Here is a 24,840-nt window from a genome sequence, read left to right as displayed (position 1 = left end):
TGCCAGGCATTAATGAAATGTGTTAGGTTTTTCACAGGTAAAGAAGCACTACCCAAAGACCGTAGCAGTCCTGCCATTCATTGAAACCAGGAGACTGAGTCTACGTAAAGTCCATCAACGAAAGACTGCTTTGACTCCATGCTGGAAAGGCCCTTTCCAAGTCCTGTTAACCACCAACACTGCTGTGAAGTGCCAAGGACTGCCTACCTTGACCCAGGCTTCTCACTGCAAAAAGACCCCTCCACCTCGGGAGGACTCTCCGACTGACGATCAGCCTATTCCTCCTTCTAACTCTGCTGTGCCTTCTGGACAGCAGGAAAAAGAAAAAAAAGACAAGGTGAAGTGCTAGTAACCTCTCCCTTGTCCACTGACAGACCTACTGTGCCTTTGGATTTTTCTAAAAGAAGCAAAACCATTACCGGGTGATGTGCTAGTAACCTCTCCCCTGTATGATGCTGAACCACACTGTTTCAGAAAAAGAGAAGAAGGAACACTCGCTCCATTGAAACCACCAAAGTCCAGGGATTCCTTACTACAAAAAACATTAAGAACTGACCCTGGTGAAGAAACAAAGAATTATACACTGGCAGGAAGAAACTTGTGGGACCCATGCTTAGGAATGTGGTTTTGATTGGATTGTGGGGTTTATTCTACAGGCTGCGCCCTGTGTTTTGGATAAGTCCTTCAGCATGTATTGCCCTCCCTAATTGGATTTTAAATGACAAGTACCAAAGGCACCTTGTTGCCACTGCCCCTGCCATCTCCTCCATTACACTGTTACCCCTGTAACACATCCAAATACAGACAATGCCATATATCTGATAAAACCAACGGCCAAGGCCTTCACACTTTAGTGATTTATTTAAATATTGTTTGAAAAAAATATATTTTTAAGGTTCAGGATATCCCGTATAAGCGAACAATTGAATGAAAAAGAATGGATCAGTGGAGATAAAAATACATGATATCACTACAAGTGAACCCCAAGAATTTGTAATTGAAATTAATGGGTTCTATAGTGAAGTAGATATGATGGCTGTTCCTGGAATTTGCACTGTGTTAAATGAGAGAGGCCCTTATTGGTATTTGGTCACCCAATTAGTAAATAATCAAACGACTACCCAAAGAGTTTGTTCTGCCACTGAAAATTTTACCGGCATAGAAATTATTCCAGTGACTAATAATTTTACCTGTACCTTATTGCAATACACCCCTTCTTATGCCATTAATATCAGTGCCTCCCGGAAATACATAAAGGTGTTCAACCAACAGATGTGGTATAGTACTACACCAAAGAGAGATGTATTAGGATATCAATGGACTGTGTGATTAACACTACACTAGGGACTGTTAATTTTCATTGCCCTTATCCAGTTTCCAGATCACCTCTACATACCCAAATTGTTCAAAAGGGGCTGCTATTAGATTAGCACAACAGAGGGCTTGGGTTATTTCCTCTAGAAAGAAGAGAGACTTGACCGGATCCCTATGGGATAGGGCCAAGAGTACAGCAGCAGTTTGAAATATTTTTAAGAACCAAAAAACATGATAAGAAATTGGGGCAACTAAAGAAGGCCACAAGCCTTATTTCTGGGGCACAGCTAACCCAGGTACAGGCTGGAATTGGTGAGTTACATGTTATCTCCGCCCTTAGTTCTATGACCCAGAAGTTGCTGACAGAGATGGTATTGAATATCACTGAGGCTGGGAAGGCATTGCAGTGGGATCTAGCATGTTTAGGCTTGGCCCACTGCCCTTACAGACACATCAGGAGTACCATCTGATCTGTGGCCATGGAGACATACTTGGAGACTTTCCTGGTGGAAGTGCGGACATTCTCAATGCTCCTTCCAAGCATATGGACCGGTTGGGGGGGTGTGGGCTCCCACATACCGAATCCTGCCGGGTCCATGGGGAGGATGCATGTGGGATTGGGTAATTCACCGAGACATCTGGGAAATTAGACTACCGCCAATGCCCTGGTGGACTTGGCAACCGCACAGAGAAAACTAAGGCAGATGGTTCTCCAGAACTGCTTGGCTCCAGATATCTTACTGGACTCTCAGGGAGGAACATATGCACTAATGGGGCAAGAATGCTGCGTATATGTTCCTAATGGTTATAATGCCACCTGGGACAGAGCAAACCACCTCATACAAGTAGCAAAGGACCATGGAGGGGAGCGGGTTGAATCCTGGTGGAGTAACCTGTTCAATTGGATTCCAAACATAGGTGGTTGGCTCCATAATGTACTCCGAAGCGCCGTTGTAATTATATGTGGCCTGCTAGCTTTGTATGTTATGGTAAAGGTTGGATGTTGGATGGGCACCAAGCTGTGTTCTGTCCAAAAGTAATCAACCCCAAACTTACCACTCATGGCAGCTAGTTGTCCCAGGAGTCCCTCCAAAGGCACTCCAGGGACAAAGGGGGGATTGTTAGGCCCAAAAATATGGAGTATAGAACATTGTTTGGCCAGCTTAGCCAAAGTTAGGCTAACAGTAGTTGCTGGGCCATTCCTGTCTCTCTGTGAAACCTGAGGGCATGCTTGCTTGAGCTGCAGAGAATGAGATAAGAGGTGGGGGCCGCATTCTTGTACCAGAAGTGCTAGGAACAGTTTGTTTGGACAGTTTGTTTGGACATATGGAAACTTGCAGTCTCCACTCCCTGTTTCTGTTCTTCATCTGTTCTTAACTCCCTCCTTTCTCCTAGTTTCTGGTGCATGACAACAAAGCTGATAAGAAGTTGCTGAGGCATCACAAATTGTTTGTAGTGTCAAAGAAGATAGATATGCATGAATATTAGAAGCTTTCTAACTAATAAAGGGGGGTTGGGTTGTTTTAACTATGACGCGACGGAACTGTCTATATAACCTTACTAGTTATTGTAATCGGGGCTGGTTCTCTCTGGAGACGGGCCGCTCTCTATTGTTGTGTGCACTCCTCAATAAAGAGCTTGTGTTTGGACCTTGCTGGTGTTGCCTGTCTCTTTGCAGTCAGACAACGAACTGTGCCGTCTGGGTTCGAGTCCCCGACACTCTTATTTCATTTTTAATTAACAGGTTAAACATTCATATGAAGATGGAACTGTTCATTAGGAACACAGCCCTGAGTACGTGGTAAAGGCACAGTTACTAAATACATGCTATTTTCTTTCCTTTTTGTGAATAATAATGTGCAAGGTAACTTACCAGAAGTACATTTATGATGATGAAAGGCTAGATTCTGTGACCCTCACTCATACACATGCAGGACCATTGATTTCAGTGGCGCTAGTCAGGGAGGAAGATGCTACTCCAGATGAATCACAGACTATAGTTTGGTTCAGATGGAGACATTGCTTAATTTGTATTATAATACGGAGATCTGTACTGCTCCCATTAGGACTTGGGTCCTACAGTGAGCTCATTTGGGTGCCATGCAGAGTCCATATAGTCAAGGGGACTCTGCACCGAGTTGATTGCAGGACTGGGGGCTTGAGTAGTTTCTGTGCTTTTCTCTTCCCCTTAGCATGCGGCAAGTAGGCATTGAATCACAAGACAAACAAATTCGAATTTGCTTGCTTTCTTACTCTGCTTAATAGTTACCCTTTATGATCCTCCTGGTAATGTAGGCAAAGCTTGTATCAACATAAGAAAAAAAAGAACACTTTGACCTTAAACCTGAACTATTTTGCTTGATAAATTGAATTAACTGAATTTCCATATGGTTTTGTAAAATCAATTAATTTTTTAAAAAAATTACCCTGCCTAGAATGAGGCCTGTAAGAGGAAAATATTTAAGCAAAATTTTCCAAGTCTGTCACTGCTGCCCCTGCAGCCATTAATCTGCCCATCCTGCTATGACACCGCTGGATTTGTACTTCCAGAAAATGTGCCTCTTGTCAATCACTGAAAGGAAGAGCTGCTCCCAGGTGAGGACAAGACAGAGAAACTAATACCTTCCAGGGCAGCAGGAGCTGGCTTCCTTAATATTAAAAACATGATTTAAACGTATGAGTATGACTTAAAGAGGAAAGGAAAGAACAGAAAGAAAAAATGTTATGTACACACAAACAAACTAGAATCAGAGCTTCTATAATGAGGGAAGGGAGATGAACAGAAGGTTTCATGAAGTCCATATAGGACCTTGCTATTCAGATCTCATTTACCTGAGAAATGCTAAGGTCAGGGTGGGGACTGTCTCTTTATTATGTTGCCTTGTCTACACTACGGGGATAAGTCGACCTAAGTTACGCAACTCCAGGTACATGAATAAATGTATCACCGACTGCGGTGTCTACACTGTGCTGCGTTGATGGGAGAGTGATTTGTGGTCTATTTAGCAGGTCTTCACTAGACCCGCTAAATTGACCCCCGGCGCATCGACTGCTGCAGTGTCGATCCCCGGTAAGTGTAGACATGCCCTGTGTGTGTAGTGTACCTATCATAGTGGGACTCCAGTCTTGGTTGGGTGCCTTTACTACTATAACACAAACAAATAACTAATACAATAATGGGCATTGCAGAAAACCTGAGAGGTAGATGTAAAATGGCTTAATTCCCACTTTGTACTGCTATACTGTAACTACTGAGGTTTGTGGTGGGGAGGTTCTTCCTTTTATTATGGACTTTTGATATGGAATTCTTCACTTCAGGAGCTGCCAGTCACAAATTTCAGTGCATGAAATAAGACAAACAGTGGGCATAGCTATAAAATTTAAAATGAAAACTAAACCACACACTACAGTATATCTAAGCCCTGAACTAAATGTTCTTTAACAAATGACTCCACAATCTAAAGAGATTAAGAAGAGCATTAGCACTACTGTAGGCTTTGTCTGCACTAAAATCTTTTACCCACCTCCAGTTGCTTTCTGCAGAATTTAAGCATTCTTTTCAAATAAAGTGCCTAACTCTTCCTGCAAAAACAAAACAAAAACCTCTCAAAAGTCACTTGGTGCAGTGTTGTCTTCCTAAATCTTCACAGACAATCTTCACACAGACAAATCTGTCAAAAGTCCATTTTGGGAGAGACAGCAATTAAGTTCTAGCACAGGGAGAATGCTTATATTAGAGGCGATTAAGTATGATCTGCTAAAAATATGGCTTTATAACGAAAAGCTAAGATACGTTTACTTACTTAAAACAAGCAGACCATTATTAGATGCTAAAAGAGTGCTTTTTACATACAGCATGTAGCAACTGACGAAACCTTTGTTTTTATGTCCTCGTATCTTAGAAAGGCATCAAGCTGCATTTTGAAATGTTTAGTATGTTCAAAGAATTTGCAATAATATTTAAGGGTGAAATTCACCTCTGTGCAGAGGGACAGCAAAAGGCTTGTGTGCCACTTAAGCACTCATAACTTAGGTATTGTGTAGACTTATGCTGGGCCTCTGAACAAAGATGAATATTGCCCCACATGAGCAGTGGGCCTATGCAAGGTCCTAGTCAACAATGACTGTCCTAAAGGTGCCAGTCATCCCACAGCAAAGAGGTACCTCTGTTTACCTTAGGTTTATACATATTTCCTACTCTGCACCCATATAAAGTGAGGATGGGACCAGTCCTGAGTTTTCCAGACCAAGGTCTTGGTTACACACACACACACACACACACACACACACACACACACACACACACACACTACAAATTATAATGAGCTGCATCAGCTGCAAATATCAAGGTCATTCATGACTAAGAGTTCCAAAACTTGACTTTTCTATTTTGAGCAAAATGGAGCTTGCGGTTTCCATGGTTTCACCCAAAATATGTACTGGGCTTTTATTGTTTCAGAGCCTTGAAATCCAATCATTTCAATAGAAGACAAAGACATCAGACTACTATGGGTCATTAATTTGAATTTAAACACTCAAGCAGACTACATCTTCTCTGAATGGATTTATGAATCTCTACATTGTGATCATGCACAAAGACAGCTGTTAGGATTATCCAATGTAAACTTATTTCTGGATATATTGTTCACTTGCACCTTTAATTTGTTGTACAGGATAGACTGTTCATGCACCAGAAATATCAAGCTTTTTAAGGTAAAAACTTTATTGAGAAGACGTGACAGCATTCAGTGATAGTGACCGGGGCGGCTCCAGGCACCAGCGCAGCAAGGGCGTGCCTGGGGCGGCAAGCCGCGGGGGGCGGCCTGCCGGTCGCTGTGAGGGCGGCAGTCGGGCGGCCTTCGGCGGCATGCCTGCGGGAGGTCCGCCAGTCCCGCGGTTTCGGCAGCAATTCGGTGGCGGGTACGCTGAAGCCGCGGGACCGGCAGATCACCCGCAGAAACGCCGCCAAATCCGCATGACCGCAGACCGCCCGCAGCCATGACACCGAAGGCTAATTATCTCCTTAGCAGTACTAACAATACAGTATTACATCAAAGAAGATATGGCTATGTGTCTTCCTCTATGTTTGTACAGTGCCAAGTACACTGGGGCCCAGTTCCTGACTGGGGCATTTGGGTATTACTGCAATAGAATGATAAATACATAAAAGAATAATATTGAGTGGTCTGGAGAAAAATATTTTTGAAACAATGGTTGGTTAGTCTGAGGAATAGACTCTTGGCACGTATAGAATGCCTGCCCTGAATTAGTCTATAAGGCCAAGACCTTGGCCTTCAAAGCCCTCCTCAAGGCCCACTTCTATTTCCTGTGAAACACTGTCAACTAATGATCGTTAGGAGCAAGGTCAGTGTAAATAATTATACTTATTTAAAAGTAAAAAAAATGGATTGTATGTTGCTTGTCTTCCCTAGATTGTGAGTTCTTTGAGACAGGGAACTGTAACTTTGTTACATATTTGGAAAGTTCCTATAACATTGCGGGCAATAACAGAAGCCTAATAAATAATAAGAAGTGTCCTACAAGATCCAGTATGGTTAAAATAACCATCAGTAGTCACACAGGGTAGAATTCTGACTTTGTTGAAGTCAGTAGGAGTTTTGCCATTGATTTCAATGTGGCCAGGATTTCACTAATAGTATCTATTGCTCTATACACATATTGAACAGGACAGTGACTATAGCAAGGAACATCCAGGCATTTTTCCACCATGATGGTGGTTTCTATCTATGTGCTTAGATGGGCCCATAACACTGTATTGTCTTAGGACCTCACAAACATTAACAAATCTTTACTCAGACAGCAAACTGAGGCAGTGAGAGATTACCATCTTGTCCAAGATCACACAGAAAGGTGGTGGCGATGGGGACTGAACTCAGGGCTCATAGTCTAATGCTTTATTACAAACCAACCATGTTTCAGTGATGGGATAGGACTGGCCCCTAATCCAGCAACTGCAAATGCTGCCTCCCACAGCATGTGCAACTCAACAAGGATTGCAGCAAGATGGTTGCTCTTGCAAGAAAGAATGGCAAATAGTTCTGCCCAGTACATTCAGCAGATCCCAAGTATGGGCTGCCCTGTAACGAAGTCTCTGGAACTGAGTGTGTTTTACTTTGCCTCTCAATGAGCCATTGCCCTCACTTTTCAAGCTTCTGCCTTAAGATCGGGATTTGGTACTTTATGTTAAGAGAATTCATGAGTGCACTTCTTTCTATTTAGGCTTTCTCAATGTGCCTGTCTCTGAGATATCTAAGCACCGTTTAGGTAGAAGATATAGTATTTGGGCCTGATCCAAAGCCCACTGAAGTCACTGGAAATACTCACATTGCAACGAGCTTTAGATCAGGCACTACATAGTAAGGAACTTAGTGGTCTTATTAATTGCATCCAAAATACCTGAGATCAGCATATATACTAAATTAGGAAATGAGTCAGGTAATTCTTTAAATTTGTCTCTATAACTCCAGATTTTGTCAGTTCCTTCTGGGGTAGAATTTCTCCCTGTTAAGTCAAGCATGGCTATTGGTACACTGTAGTTAACTGATGCTGTCACCATTCAGTGTGAGGTGTGTTTGTGGTACTTTGCCATTTTCTAAGACTTACTCTTTTTTGCAACTGTAAAAGGCACAGAAAGCAATTTAAGCAAAGCTGAGGCAAGACTGAATTTATCTGAGAGCGAGGGGGGAACCCGTAGTTCTAATGTGGCGAGTCTTTTTGAATATGTCAGGCCAAATATTTTAAAACCAACCTTCCCAGAATAATTTAGGGACCATGTTTTTGCTATCTGAATTCTGGCCAGTGAGAAAGAAGGCAGTTGTTGCATCTAGATATCATTTGCTGTTTGTTTTATAACCATACTGTGGATGGTTACTTAACCTAAATCGGATTATAATTTAGTTGCAATTTATGTATACCAGGCCAAATCCTAACATTCTTGCTGAAAGTCAAAGGGAGTTCAGACTGAAAAAAAACTGAGTAAAGATTTCAAGATTGGTCCCCTCTTTACCTTATCTGGATATTCTCCAGCTGATCCTATATCCTGCAGGTTTATCATATTGTTGATTTATTTCTAATATAGGTGGTTTTGAAGTCATGGGGATTTTAATCCTAAAAGGAACATCACTTGTACACAGTATCTCATGTTATTTTGAAATTGATATGGCCAGAAATCCTAAATTTGTGAAGAAAAAGAGGTTAGAAGGCTTTGTTTTTTCCTGGTCCTCCCCTGTGCACGGCTAGCAGCACTGGAAGTTAGGCAGAAGGGCTGCATAGCACATAGAAGTCTCTGGGAGGAATTCTGTCTCCCAGGCAGTGCACCTACTACATCACCTTGAAGAGGACATAGCACACTTCAGACCCATGACCCTATGCTCACCCTTTTTTAGGCATCGAGCACTGAGGTTTGGGCTGGAGTGCATTGGGAAAAGGGAATCTCTTTGTACTCTTCCCCATCTTGTTCACCCAGAGAAGCTGGCCAGAATCTGGCCCTAACTGACAAAGGATGAGATCACAAAATCTGTTATAACAAGGGGAGGTATAAGTTACATAATGCAGTATTGCAACCAGTATGATAAAGATCCTGGCAGCCCGAGATCCAAACTTCTTGAATACCATAAAAATATGACTATTCAACTCAGTGTGTGTTTTTTTTTTTGTTTTTTTTTTTTTTGCTGTCTAAGGATATACCGTATATGGTTAATTCAGAAAATATTATCAGTCTTTATATGCTTCAGACCAACTGAGTTTGATAAACTTCATGGAAAATACAATGTATAATACACTAAGAGAAGAACTAAGCAAATAACTGGATGCTTCCACGTTATACTGCAAAATAAATAAAGCTATGGAAGGATTATCACCAGACCGGTTGCTAGTTAAAGACAGATTTCCAGCAGTACTTTATGGATTTACAGAAAAGAAACTGTTTCAGTGCTAGTCCAGCTATACTCAAAGTAATGTAATGTGATATGGGCAGTAACCAAGGGGTATGAGAAAATCCCTGATTATGTTTGTCTTAACAAAGGAAAAAGCAAGGATTTATTATGGGGAATTACCATCCAATATTGCTTCTAAATATGGATGGCAAGATTGCAGCAAAAATCTTCTCATTGGAATCAACATATTTCCACAATTTGTCATGGAAACTCAGCAGATTTTATGAAGGGAAGGTTAGTAGCAGAAAATGCCAGTACAATAATGAATCTAATGCATTAGGCACAATTATCTGACTGTCCCACAGTCTGACCTATTTTAGATTTTGGACAATGTTCTTAGAAATCACTTCCCTCCTCCTCCCCCCCTGCCCCCCCCCCCCCCCCGCAATTGCAAATAGCTCTCTCAGCTCTTTCTTGCTATGCCCATACAGTACATCATTAAGGAAACAAGGTTTTGCTGGATTTGCACACCAAAAAAATGTATACGTTTGGCTTTTTCAGTATGAACTGTTGGCTATGGCAAAAATTGCTTTTTGCATCACTAATCCTATCCCACAACAAAAAGAAAATCTACACTGCCTAGAATTTATCTACATAATAGTCCAAGAGAGAATTAAAATTATATATATGTATACACACCTTACTGAAAAAGAAGAGAACATCAAGTACTGTTCTGCCACTCCCAGATCAGATCCTACTGTTTCCTGTGTCCCATGTCACCATTTCAGCAAGTACAGATTTATTAGTTGTATTAAAGCTCCCAGCAGCTACTGTTTTACTTTTACCTTCTAATTTTTGAAGTAAGTGTGTAAATGTTTAAGGATAGATTTTGCAAGAGTTCATGTTATGAGCCTAAGTAAGAATCCAGGTGTGTAAATCAATATGCACCGAAATTTAGAATTTTCCAAAAATGAAACCGAAAGACCTAGTTCAACTGAAAATTATAATATATAATGGATCCAGTTAACAGTATGATTTGCAATTGCTAGAGCTGGATGCTACTGGGACTAGATCTGGATATTCCTTGTTATTCAGAGCTGATGGTTAAGGCCCTGATTCAGCAAAGCACTAAGCACATGCTTAACTTTAAGCATATACTCAGTCCCATCCCTATTCACCAAAGTAATTAAGCACATACCATTAAAGTCTATGAGACTTAAATATGTGCTAAAAAGTTACGCTCATGCTTAAGTGATTTGCTGAATCAGGGCCTTAATCTGGGTCTGTATAGATAAAGTCTCAGATTAATGTGAGGGCTTGTGTTCAAGGCCTCTGTGTCTACAATGTGTTTGCTGTGCATCACCTCAGTGACAAATACAGAAAAAATAACTAAGCATGCCCTGTGCAAATGTAGCTCAGATCCAGTTTTTAGACTGGAAGCTCTTTGGGAAAGAGATTGTGACTACCTCTATATTTGTATAGCCCATTTCGCAATAAGGCCCTGACCATGACTGGGATCTCTAAGTGCTACCATAATTAACAATAATTCGTAAAGTCGAAACCAGTTGTTGTAAGTCGAATCAGGGTGTCAATTCAGAAACGTTGTAAGTGCTGTTCGTTGTAGGTCGAACGTCGTAAAGTCTGGGACTGCCTGAACTAGCAACATTGATAGTCAGTCACACTAACTTAGACCTGCAAATCTGGGGACTTACATTTGCTGCGCACTTTTATGTTCTAAGTACACCTCTACCCCGATATAACGCTGTCCTCAGGAGCCAAAAATCTTACCGCATTGTAGGTGAAACCGCGTTATATCGAACTTGCTTTGATCCACCGGAGTGTGCAGCGGAGCGCTGCTTTACCATGTTATATCCGAATTCGTGTTATATCGGGTCGCGTTATGTCGGGGTAGAGGTGTATATTGAAAATACATTTGCCTGATAAATATATGGTTGTGCCTCTAGGCCTATATCATGAGCTTTGCAGTTCATTTGCAGCTCAGGCACATCGCTTTGTGAAATAAACCCAAAGAGCTGAGCTTAATTTAAACAAACAAAAAAACATGTTCTGCCACTGCCAGTTTGTAGGCTGTAGCTCTTTGACTCCACAGCTGTGGAGCCAGGGCTGGATTAAGGCATAAACTAACTAAGCTACAGTTTAGGGCCTCACAATACGAGGAGCCTCTAAAGAAAAAACTGACTCCATTTCCAATTTTATCAAAATCGGTTGCTAAATAAAGAAGATATGGGAAAAAGAAGATTCTCTCTAAATATAGACATTTTCATTCAAATATGGCAAAGATATACACATCTGGCTATACAAATACCCTTGCCCTACCCTTACCCTTCACTAATTGTTCATTATTGACAGGCGGGAGGCCAGGGCTGAGAAAAAGACAATAATTGCACTTGTAAAAATAGTATTTCTACGAGTAAGTCTGCTATCAGTCTCCTAAGGCAGCGTTTTGTTGGCCAGCTGCTACTGGTAAAATTCTGACCGTGCCGTCATAACTAATATATATATATAATAAATAAAAAATAAAAATGAACAATCTCAGTGCCAATAATCTCAGGAAAAATGTGAGGTGGAGACAGCAGTGTCGTGAAGCAATCCTGCCAAACTCATATTCATATGGGACTCATCCTAGGAGTGATGTCATGTATAGTGTCCCCATTGGCTAGTAATAGCAGGAAAGCCACCATCTTTTGTTCACGGTCCAGCACGCTCAGTCGCATAGTGCCTTCGCTCCTGTTTTTCTTCGTTTTCTTAAGTATCAGTGTGTTCTTTCTTCTTTTGATCTGTACATACGTACAATTGTGTATTTTAGTGCGCATGCCACTTTCTGCTTCATGCGCTATCCATGCTTCACATGATTCAGTTTGCAGGTGATCGTCTTATGGACTTGGGTCGAGTGGAACTTGAGGAGGATACATTTGTGTTGGCTTCCCTCCGTCAGTTTTGGGAACCTTCACAGTAAATATCAGAGAGTGCTGATGAAAGGATAAATAGAGGGTTTTGAGAGAAGTGAAGGAAGATATACATATATATCAAAATATTCTGAGTACTCGATGAGCAAGTTATTTCAGACTATGTGCATATAATTTATAGGCTATTAAAGCCTATAATATTCATTATATTTGCTTGAATATAAGCTAATTTTTCTCACTTTCTCAATGCTTGTCTAGAGATTACCAGTCTTTTTTTTGGTAAATTATTTCTCTCTCTTTCGCGCATATAGCTTGTTGTCACTCTATGTGGCCGAGATGTTTACTCAAGATTAATTAGTGGTCCTGGGAGAGACAGAGGACAGAGAAGCGAACTCTAAGAGAAATGTCTGCCTAGAAAATGCTGCAAGAAAAGCTATCTGCCCTAAGCATTGTGCATCGAAAGTGACAAACTCCATAGCTTATCATTTGAGGACATCAATGAATTTGCTCTCCAAAAAAATCACAATAGAAAATGTTCTAAATTTCGGTATTAAAATTAATGTGATGTGCAAACAGACATACTGCAGCTTGTACTGCTTCCATTAAGTAAGCTTGTCTGTGTAACTGTAACTGCTTTTGTGTAGCTTTAGATATAAACTTTTCATATTTACTAATTAAGAAATCATAGATGAAAATATGTTAATTTGAAACTATTTTATAATACAAACAGGCATATTGCAAGACATGTTTTAGTTAGATTATTATTCTATTTTTATAACTTTGCCTTTGTATATATGCAAATATAAAGTTTTCGTTTTTATATATTCAATGTCCTTTCTGTGAAAATAATTTTTTTTAAAAATTATGGTATGGGGCCTCTTACACTTGACATAGTTTAGGGCCTCAGAATGTCATAATCCAGCCCTGTGTGGAGCATATGCCATTCACAGAAGACTAAATTGTTTTGTTAGCCATAGAATATGCCTTTGCAAACACTCTTAAGAGCAATAAAGTGTTTATTTATTGGCCTTTTTTATGGATCTGAGGCTGCCCAGGACTTTATGATCTTCACTATACTTCATTCCAGGACTGCTCAGGATTTCACTATTATGACTAGAGATACAACTCAGCTCTTTCCTCTCCAAAGGCCTGATCCAAAGCCCACTGAAGTCAGTGCTGTCACTTGATAGCGCCTATCACCTGGGATAAAGGAGAATCACTTTTAGATTTAGCAATATTTTCTTTTTTATTATATTTTACTTTAAAGCCTTATGGGTAAAATCCTGATCTCAGCATACAAGTGGAGGAATTAGGCTGTGCATTTGGGATCCTGGCAGGGGCTCCAATCATCACCTACCTTGGCCAAACTCTAGAGCCACTGTTAAAGTCTGGGCCTGCATTACCGTTCATGGCTCCTGCAGTCCCCTCCATGTGTGGAAATGTCAGGGCGATTCTCACAGTTCCAGACCCACCAGCCTCACCTGCATTCCTCTCCATCTCGTCTCTGTCCAAAATCTCCTTTATATGTTGGGACTTAGGAAGCCCCAGTGGAAGAGAGTTATAATAATATATGGAGATATCCTATCTCCTAGAACGGACCCTGAAAGGTCACTGAGTCCAGTCCCCTGCCTTCACTAGCAGGACCAAGTACTGATTTTGCCCCAGATCCCTAAGTGGCCCCCTCAAGGATTGAACTCACAACCCTGGGTTTAGCAGGCCAATGCTCAAACCACTGAGCTATCCCTCCCACCAAGTTCTGCAGTGTGTAGGGGGTCTGAACCTCCATGGGTTCCCAGACCTCTGTCCCCTCCATACACAGCAGTACCAATGTGGAGTTAGGCTTTGTACACGGCAGGATGGTCCAGTGACACTAGATTGGGAATCAGAACACCTGGGTTCTGTTCCTGGCTCGGACCCTGACTTGGTGTGTGATCTTGGGCATGTCACTTCACCTCTCTGTGCCTCAGTTTCCCCATCTGTAAAATGAGGGTAATATACTTGCCTTACTTTTTAAAGTGTTTTAGAATCAACACATAAAGCACTGTACTGAAAGCTAATCTAATTTAACACCCACACCCTCCATCCCTCCCCCCAAGACCAATGTAACCCAAATACCTGTAAAGGTTTCAGATCGTCCCTGGATTGACCATTGTGCCTTTCCAAACTGCTTCATGGGTTCAATAAAAGACTTGCTTCATGTTCTTTAAATGCTGAACTGTCACCCAACCCACCCTCTCAAGACTCACATACATTCACTTGTTTTCAGTAAGGAAATCCCCTTACTTATGTCTGTTTTCCCCAAATATCAGGCCACCTGTCACATATCATGAACCTTCCAAGTACTACTATAACATGAGAATGACTGCCATCCAGCCAGGTGCATTAATTTATTGTACCAAGTCAATATGCCATTGTTAATATAATCCAGAAATCCTCTCCAAACGTCAAGGTCATCATTCAGCTTGCATAACCACTTGATGAAACAGTGACTTTTTTGGCCCAGCCATTGCCTGGCCATACTGTCCAATAGCAAAGGTCAGATATCTAGCTGGAACCTATCATTTCTGCTAGGTTGTCTTTTTTAAGTGGTCAGGCCAGATTCAAGAACAATTTCAGATACTGCAGTTGTGGCTCTGAACCTTATGGCCAGGTCCTCTGCTGGTGTAAAAATTGTTGCTGTGCCCATGTACACCAGGTGAGGATCTGGCCCAAACTGTATCTAATTACATTCAGAAGACAATTAACAAGTCCAAAAAATAAAAGGGAAATGCAAAAGCACTACAGAATACGTGGGTCACTCTGCTGTAGAAGGTTAGTAGCTGAACTTGGCAAGGAAAATAGACTGTGTGACACGATGTGGTTAAAAATAAACTCTAAAGTTCGAGTTCAGGCTGGTGAGAGACCCACTCTGCTTTCTTTCACTATACTCTGATGTGCTCTCCTCAGGAAACACCCTCTGATTCAAGAGAATACCAATCTGGGACTCATACACTTACATAACAAAGCAGCTTGGGGAAGAATTAAAAAGAACTTAGGAAGAATTTCCTCTCATAAATGAACATATGATTGTTCTTAATTATTCACACATAGAGTAGCTGTACCATGGAGCTTTCCAGCTAGCTTGCCTCAAGCCTCTCATGTACTGAATTATAATTTGAAATGCTCAGATAACCGGAGGGCCAGATCCTAAAGTGGTCCTCAACACTGAAGTCAGTGGTACGAGCAGGCTTGCCCTAGCCCTGAGCACTTTCATGGGCTAATTGTCCCTCACTGCTGTAGCATAATGAAATTTTCTCAAATTGCACTCAAGCAGGAATCTAATTTTTTTCACAGCTGGAGAGCTTGCTGCATAAACAACTTTACATTATTTTAACTCTTATATTTTTTTTAAATATGTACATTTGAATTTTTATCTGATTTTTTTAAAGCCTACACGTTTAAACAAAAAGGCAAAGACCAAGTACCCCCTTCCTTTTAGTGGATTTATCTTAAACCCTGGCAGGTTGGCTTGACACGTTTTTGCAGAACACATAGGACATTTGGGATTAAAATTACTGTTGCAACTGTCTCATTAGCATCGCATCAGCATGTAGGAACCGATTATATTCTCTTTGCCCAGCTTCCACACCTCTAATCTCAGAGCTGACCTGATTTATACCACTAGATTTACGTGGGCCAATGTAAATTGAAATCCAGAGAAGAGGGAGAGAGTTGGAGATTCCCTGAAAATAAACTCGGCTGGCAAAGAGATTAACCCATTTAGAAATGCACTTTGCCTGTCACTGAGTGTGCAGCATTTTATCTGTTTAACAAGCACAGGGCTAAATCAGATACTCTCAGCATTCAAAGCAAATATAAGGTAACATTCCAACATGGATCAGTCACAGGCACACCCGTTTACATGGATTTTTTTAGAAAAAACTTTTTTTTTGCCGTGATTTAAATCAAAGCAATGCCAGAGAAGAATATCCTTTCCCCTAAGTGGTAAGATACTGTAGGTGAGTCTGAAAAATCCTGTGCACATTTAATGCAATGCAATCCCAAAATAGACTCCATCAGAGCTGATGTTTTATATTTATCAAGGGCTGAGGCTTATGTAATTTCTCATTTACAGAGGGAAACAATTTATGGGAGAACATAAACACCAGATGTGTTGACCCTAGGGCCTTTATCAAAAGATTCCCAGAAAATAACTCAACTGACAAAGAGATTAACCCGTTTATAAATGCACTTGCTTGTCGCTGAGTGTGCAGAGTTTTATCCATTTAATGAACATAGGTCAAAACCCAGATTCTTATAAGGTTGAAAATAAAGAAACCCATTTAATCCTATCAAGGGCATTTTCTGCATCTTGGCATAGGGCTTCTGCTGAAACATCAAAGGCTTTTACACACAGGACTAGATTTAAAAGTGGTGCATAGGGAGTTACACACACAGAGATTCCACTGGCAAAAACAGGATTTGTGCACAGAACTCCCTGTTCAGTATTTGTTAAACACAGGTATGTATTCATGCAATCTATTTGCACATGAATATCCAAGTATGTAGCGTGCATGCAGAACAGGCAGATGTAGCACCCATATGGAGCTGAGCAAGCCAGTCAAAGCTCAGGTCCAATGCACAAGTTTGGCTCAGCTCTTCCCTGAATGAAGGTGAACCAAGGACAACTCCAATAAGGTTTGGTGCATCATGATGCCAACCACAGGACAAGCACATTGTGGTTACAGTGAGTTTTTAAATGGTATGTATTGTGTGATCATTATACTGTCCAAACAGTTTCACCAAATCAAAATGAAGTTAGAATTTATATGGGATAAGAAAAGATTAAAACTGGGTACAACCACTTTATGTAGATTCATTAAATAGGGTAGCTAGCTGCTCTATAGGGAAGATCATCCTGTAATTTAGGATTACATTGTCAGCTAGAAAAACTTGATGACTGTGTTGTTGCATAACGCTTCTCTAAATAAGAAGTGCCAAGTTTATTTTTGTATTTGTTACTATCTTGTTTCTGATACATTTGTGCTAAGGACATATGTTAAAATTGCTCATGCTGTGGGGATTGAGCAGGCCTAATAGTTGGGCCCCTGGAGCTGGGGTCAGAGCTAGGTGCCAAGTCAGGGGTCAAAGCTGGAGTCAGCAACAGTGGTAGTGTGTAGGAGCAGGGACCTGGAGCGATATAGGAAAGCAGGAACTGGGAACAGATGGGGGTCTGTGATAAGGAGGACAGAGACCAGGAACAGGCTGGGAGGCAGGAACCAAGAGGCAGGCAAGTAGGCAGGGTCCATAGTAGCACACAGCCAAGGATTCCCCCAGCTGCTCAGATAACTTCCTGTGCCTCTTTCTGGTTTAAGTAGAGCTTCCCAGTGGCGCTAGATATCTTCCCCAATCAGGAGCTTCATGGACAGGGCCCTTTGCAAACAAGAGTTTCACTGGTCCCATTCTCCACAGGTTCAGGTGATCTGCTGGGTGGTGGCATGGTCTGAGCAGTACCTAGGGACATGTGGGTTTGAGGCCTGCAATTCCTCACACATGCTCCCTAAAGAAAAACAGCTGTATAAAAGGTTCCTCCCGCAAGGAGCTTGCAATTTTAGATATGACAAATGGGACTAACAAACAATAAGGAAGATATGTGGTGGGGAGAAACAGGCAATATCAAGTTACAGGATGGTCTTTCAGTAAATACTGAGCTCTGTCACGTGAAATTGCTATTGCCCTTTGTCACCCTAACTAGGAAATATAGTCCAGTTTTTTGTTGTTGGTTTGAGTGGGGTGTTTTGTTTTTGTTTTTTTGCCAGCATCTCTGGGGCTCAATCCCAGGAGGATTAGATCAACATAAAACCACGGAGAAGCCTGTCTTCTTGAAGCCATTAAGAATGCTGCAGCAGTGCTCATGTGCTGACAGGAGTAACATATGCCTTCCCATTCGTTGACAATGAAAGACATTAGAAGCAACAAACTCAGATTCCAGCACTCCGCTCCACCTCTGCAGCTCAACAGGTCATTGCAGAAGGAGCTGTTTTGAGAACAAGAAGTGGCCATCTGATCATCAAGCCAATGAGGTTCTGAGGTAGCATTAGTATGTATGCTTATTAATTATTATTACAGTAACTCCTCACTTAAAGTCATCCCAGTTAACATTGTTTTGTTGTTATGTTGATGATCAATTAGAGATCATGCTTGTTTAAAGTTGTGCAATGCTCCCTTATAACGTTGTTTGGCAGCTGCCTGTTTTGTCCACTGCTTGCAGAAAGAGCAGCCCGTTGGAGCTAGCTGGTGGGGGCTTGGAACCAGGGTAGACCGGCAGTCCCCCTGTCAGCTCCCCGCTCCCTTAAGTTCCCTGTGCAGCAGCCACCCAGCAGGCTATCAATTGCCGGCAGTTCAGCTGTCCCTTCCCTCACTGCCCCGTGCTGCTCCTGCCCTCTGCCTTGGAGCTGTTCCTGGGAGCCTCCTGCTTGCTGTGCGGGGGGGGGGGGGGAATCTAATATCAGGGTGTCCCCCTCCCCTGCCCCCCACTTACCCCATCTCCATAGAGCCAAGGGGTAGGGGGGACATGACAGGGCTCAGGACGGAGGGAGCTTGCTAGCAGCAGCTGCTGCCTCAACTTGCTGATCTACTTACAAAGGCAATGTACTTAGAGTCAGCGTACTTAAAGGAGGCCAGCGTACTTAAAGGAGCAATGCACATCTCTCTCTCTCTCACACACACAGGATGTGTCTCTGTCTGCCATGCTGTCTCCCCTCCCTCCATTTGTGGTGCCTTGTAGAATGTGTTAACCCTTGAGGGCTCAGCCGAGTGCTTGGTCATCATTTAGCAGTAAGGCATTCCCTGGGAAATATCCCACCCTCTTCCACCCTCTGACTTCACCCCCTCAACCAAGCTTCACAATCATGATTACTGTGTACAGTATTAAATTGTTCACTATATATATATATATATATATATAGTGTCTTTTGTCTGCTAAAAAATATTCCCTGGAACCTAACTCCCCCTATTTACATTAATTCTTATGGGGAAATTGGATTCGCTTAACATCATTTCATTTAAAGTCGCATTTTTCAGGAACATAACTACAACGTTAAGTGAGGAGTTACTGTATTATATTGTTAAGTGTTTATGTATTTTTAAAAAGAGGGAAACTGGAATAGTACCCAAGAGACTTTATTTCCTGACTCAGATCATATGATTAGGGCCAGAAAATAGTCAATTTTGTGCCTGCACACCTGTGAATCAGATGCATATTACAGCGTTCAGAGTGCACCAAGTGTTGGCTCGAAAGCGGGTATGGCCAGAACACTTGAAGAGTGCGCAATTTCAGCATCTCTTCTGGGAAGGCTCCTGTGGCGATCTAGTGGAAGTTTAACCTGCTCCTCCACAACTCTGATGGGAAATCCAATTTGAGGACAGTAGTTGTACCAACGCTTGTGCTCTCCTAGGGTGAGTCTACCCTCCGGAATAGGGCAGATGAGTAGGCAGGTAGAGGGAGAGAGAAAGGGGAGGGTTAGAAAAGTCATGCATTCTGAAACCAGGATGTCCCTCACAATGTCTAGTTGTCAGTCAGTGTTCTAAGAAGTAGAATTAGTGAAACACCTCCATGAATGCTCAGGTATAAATCTTATTATCAAAAAGCAAGAAGGAGGTAATAAGTAGCTATCATCCACCCTTCTTCCAGGTTTGATTTTTAGGAACCCTTCAAAAGAGTAAAAGAGAACAGCCGAGGAAACCTGCCAGAAATGCAGACTTTCCCTGAAGGATCTTCCTTTTGTCAAAATAACTCATTTGGAACAAGAAAAAAAATCCCATAATCTAATAGGATCTATCCACATCCAAAGGCTTACCATGCCTCCCTTGGGTGCTGGAGAGAGAAGTGGACCTGCCAAGATGCTACCTGATCAGTGGCATAGAAGGTGTCCGGCCTCCCACACAGAAAGTCAGCATTAGGTAAAGTGAGCTGGGGTCAGTGGAGAAGGAGACTTGTGCGGAGAAGGAAGGAGAGCCAGGAGGTCTTTTGGAAAGAGAAGTTCTGTGGGAGGTGGGAGGGTTACTCCAATGACTGGGTAATTAGTTAATCTTCAGGTAACAAATGTTGGATGCATATCCAAACTATGCCCCAATTCTAAACAGTTGCAGGATTACTCAACGTTTTTTTCTGAAGTGGAACATAACTCATCAGGAGGCACCATATGTGGAATCTGAGGATGAAGTCAAAGAACCTCACTGGGGAGCTTGATTTAAAGAAATAATATTTTCTCTTCTGGCACACTTTTCTAGTTCCACCTACACAAGTGCAAAGATCTACTAGGAAGGAGGTAAGATGAGATTGCCTGTCCTCTCAGATGATGACAATTCTGGAGCTAAACCCAAGGTTAAGGATTTTAAGATGTAGGAGCACAAATGAGGTTATTCTTTCCCCTCGGTGCAAAGATAAACAACATGCTTTAGTGAATAAGAGCAAGAAATATCAAATTAAAAGACAACCCTGGACCTTGACAAATGTGTCTCCACTTCAGCACAAAGCTCAGAGCATTATGTTACATAGACTAGAAGCAAGGCTAGAGGAAACTGATCATTGTGTATTTTTTTTCTAACTTATTTCTATGCCCTATCCACATGCTGTGGTTTATTACCCGTTCTTTGCAAAGAGATTCGCAAATTCAAAGAGAATAAAACATTCTGATTTGCTGTGCCTGTCATTGTTTCACCCTGTTTTACCTTCCTAGTTATGGCTGTATATACAAAATGAGAAAACTCATAGGTAACAAATGCTAATTTGGGCAAACTTGTCCCCCAAAAGTAAAAAATTAAGACCCCTATAGTATAGGTTTTATTTCATTAGTTTATGTTGAAAATTATGACAACGTTAACTAATGAAATAAAACCTATACTACAAGCATTAGAATTAGTCACCCATTATGCATGTGCCCATCCTGGCGTACAAGTGTTCAAAATGACACAATGTGCTTCAGGCAACTTTGGCATTAGAAAAGAATTAAGATTCCCCTTTCAACTTACTCTCTTAGCCATGCTGCTGATGACTGGGCAAAACGGCCCCCAAGCCCTCAAACAAATCTAAATGGTTATAAAAAAAAACCTGAGAAACAGAATATAAGACCCTTCCACGCATGCACACCCCACACAGAAAACGTGGGCCAGTTAATTCTTATCATTCTAATGTGCGCTCTATATAATGTGCAACTAGATAAAAGCATAAAATCCATCCTGAAATGCAGCATCATTCCAACTGACACTGATAATTGCCAACAAAAACTGCCCTGACAGCTGTGTATTATATGCAGAGTGTACAGCTAATGGCAGAACTGGAACAGTGACCAGTGAATGGGGAGAAAAGTTAAAAACATCCATTCTTTCTGCCTAAAGTTGTACAGTCACAACAAGATTTTTTTTTTTTAAATCGCATTTCACTGACCCCCTTCTTGACTTCTCTAAGAGTGCCCCAAAGGAGGCATTCAGCTTCTCTTGTTTGGGATCCATATATGAGATCAATAGTGATCTATGTCATAAAGGTGGTGTTCCCTGCAAAATGTACATAAATTGTATTAAGAAGAGGGGAAAGTGAGTGATCTGGGAACCATAGAGATGAGTCACCTCCAATAGCTACATCCGAACAGAATATTAGTCCATGCTTCTTTAAAAGAGATACTGCCTGGGTGAAATACTAGCCCCATTGAGATAAACGGGAGTTTTGTGATTGACTACACTGGGGCCAGGGTTTCACCCTCCGTGTGCTGTACCTTATGCGTACCTACTGATGAATGGAACCATGGCATAGCTTGAATGGGAAGAAAGAGGCTAGGGAATTTGGAAATATTCCTACTCTGGCTTTTCATACTTCCAAAGACACCATTGATTTCAAGCTTGAACCCTAGTGGAAGTATTCCCCTAACATGCTGCATACTCCCAAGCAAGAGCTTAACAAGGGAGATGTACTTTATGTAAAGGTTGTTTGGGTTTTTTGTTTTTTAACGGGAGATGAATTTCCCCCCAAATAACCCACCCACAAAATTTTTAAAGCAAAAAGCTGGGGAAACAATTGAACTGGTCTGCAGCTATTCTCCGTTGCAGAGGAAGTTGGCTTCCAAAGGCCTATTGAGCTGTTCTATTCTAGGAACAGAAAATTGTTCCTAACTATTGCCAAGCCTTGTAGTTGATACCTTAAACTGATCAATTTAAGTCATGCTCTCACACAAGCAGGGAGAATGGCAAACAATTTACCACCAATATGTGGACAAACAGCCAAAAACTAATTACTGCTGATTAATAATGATATAAATAATATATCTTACATTTATAATACACTAAAAGTCTTGAACGGTTTCACTACATTGCAGTGGACTTTCATTCCTCTCCTAGTAAAGTCTCATCCTGCCTACCAGATTCACTTCAGTGTGAATATTGTGGAGGTGCCTGTTGTGACTCCATAGTTAAAGTTGAGGACCATTTCGCACTTAAAGAAGGGATTCAACCTCTTTTGCTTTGTATTGAAAATACAGCGGATCCTCCCTAAATTTTCCACACTTACTCTTTGAGTACAGAATGAATTTCCTGAGAATTGTCAAGTAAATTCATTAGTTTATGAATTAAAAATAATTTAAAAACAGAGCCCTTTAAGAAACTTAGTGTCTGCCACTCTTTTTTCGTCCTGAATGATCTTAGCAAAAGAACAAAGCAGGCCCTTCAAACTTTACATAGAGTTAAAATTAATTGAAAACTTACACATAGGCCATAGATGAAGAAATTTGATTGTAATTAAGCTTAGTTATTACCTATTGTTGTATCTAATTGTATCAGTCTACACAGTTGGATAGGCAACCCCAATTCTGGCTTGTCCTAACTTTTTAGTACTTGACTTTGCGACCTTAGTGTTCTTTTAACACAGCTTTTATGCAATTTCCTACGTTTTTTAAAAAGCAAAATGAAAAAGGAGAAATTCCATCATGTGAAATCATATTGACCTCCCACAAGGGTCATCAGCAGATTTGGGACATTTAGATCCATAGCACAGTCCTGGGTCACTTGAACTAATGAAGAAACTGATTCCAGTAGTAGGCTGTCATCCTCTTTGTGAACCATCCATTAGAGTGAATATGACATACATTTGGCCAGTGGGTTTCACGGCTATTTACTGACAGCAGAGGGATGTTGAGTCTCAGGAAACTTGGGTTCAGTTCCAGGTTCCGAAGAAGAGTGTGCTCTTCTGGTTTTAAATCCTTCTGACTCCATCCTCTCCTCTGCTCCTCACCCCTCTGCATTAAATTCAGGTTGCTTCTTCCTTCTTCTCTGTGCTTCCTGAGAGCATTGAGAGCACAGGAGAGTTTTTCTACTCTCAATTCTTGTATCTGGAGCCACAGGAGCCCGACAGGCAGAAGGAGCAAAAAAGGAAAACTCCTGCAGCCCTGCACTGGAGCATGCTCCATCACTCTGTAAATATGGATCATGTTCAATCCAGACAGCACACAGGAGCTGCGTGAAGAATCTTCAGAGAATAATACAGCTAACTTCTAACAACCCTGTACTGAGCATCTGCAAATTGCAATTTTCAGAGGCTTATAATTTGGCCAAATTTAGGTGGGTGTTTTACTGGGAAAGCAAAGGGCACATCCCTGACAGTATGGCAACTGCTCTGCCATACTGTTGCAAGCATGTAGGTGCTCATTGAAATGATTATAAGAGTTTGTGATCATGAACCAAACATCACATTTTTCCCTAACTTTGTTCGAAGAAATGATTGAACTGTTTTACATTATATATATATATATATATATATATATATATATATATATATATATATCAGCCTGGGAAAGACTCCCAGCATAGAAAAATTCAGTTCAAATGGTTAGAAGTTTGGCAAAGTTATAAGCAATTGAAAACAGTCTCATAATGGAAAGTGTAGGCAACCTTAACTATAAGTGTAGCCACCAGCACTGCATATAATTTTATTATAAACACACACACAGTTTTACAGTTTTCTGAAACAAAAATTAAAGAGTCAAATAAATTCGATGTGATCAGCAATAAAACATTCTGATGCAACAGCACAGAAGATCATTAAATAGCTTATGTGCTTGAGAATATAGGGTTAAATTCAGGCCCGAGTTATACCAAGGATGAATTTGGACTATTGTGTTCAAATCCTGGCTCATTTGATTTTAAGAGTGATATTGATGTACTGGAGGATATCCAGAGGAGGATACCTACCAATGAAGAGAGTTTAATTCTCCCAGAGCAGAAAGTCTGATTCAGGTTTACAAAATATTAAGGGCAAAATTGTCACTTGTCCTACATGCCTGGGTAGGGAGTAAGGGAGCATAAGGCTCCTCCTACTTTCCTGAGCACTCCTCATATCTAGGGTCACAGTGCAGGAGAGAAGACTCCATTGACTTGTCCCTATTATTTGCAGATGGGTAGAGGGGTGGCCGGGAAGGGCCGAGGAATGGGCAGAGTCTGGCTGTGTCCCCAAATGCACCAGTCAAAACAGCTGAGCCAGCACAGAAGGGAAGTAAACTGGGGCAAGTGAGGTAACAAAAAGGGAACCATGACTCAGTCACAAACTGCCCCTGGCTCACAGCAATGCACATGACAATCTACTCCTAATTTTGATAGACATAAACAGTATCTATTCCAATTGAAAGAACATAAATATATACAAACACACACAGATACCCACACACTCCCTCCTGGGGCCA

This window comes from Emys orbicularis, chromosome 2 (assembly GCF_028017835.1).
Source record: "Emys orbicularis isolate rEmyOrb1 chromosome 2, rEmyOrb1.hap1, whole genome shotgun sequence".
In the NCBI taxonomy this organism is placed as follows: domain Eukaryota; kingdom Metazoa; phylum Chordata; order Testudines; family Emydidae; genus Emys; species Emys orbicularis.
The sequence above is the reverse complement of the archived record's forward strand: the minus strand, read 5'-3'. Positions refer to the sequence as shown.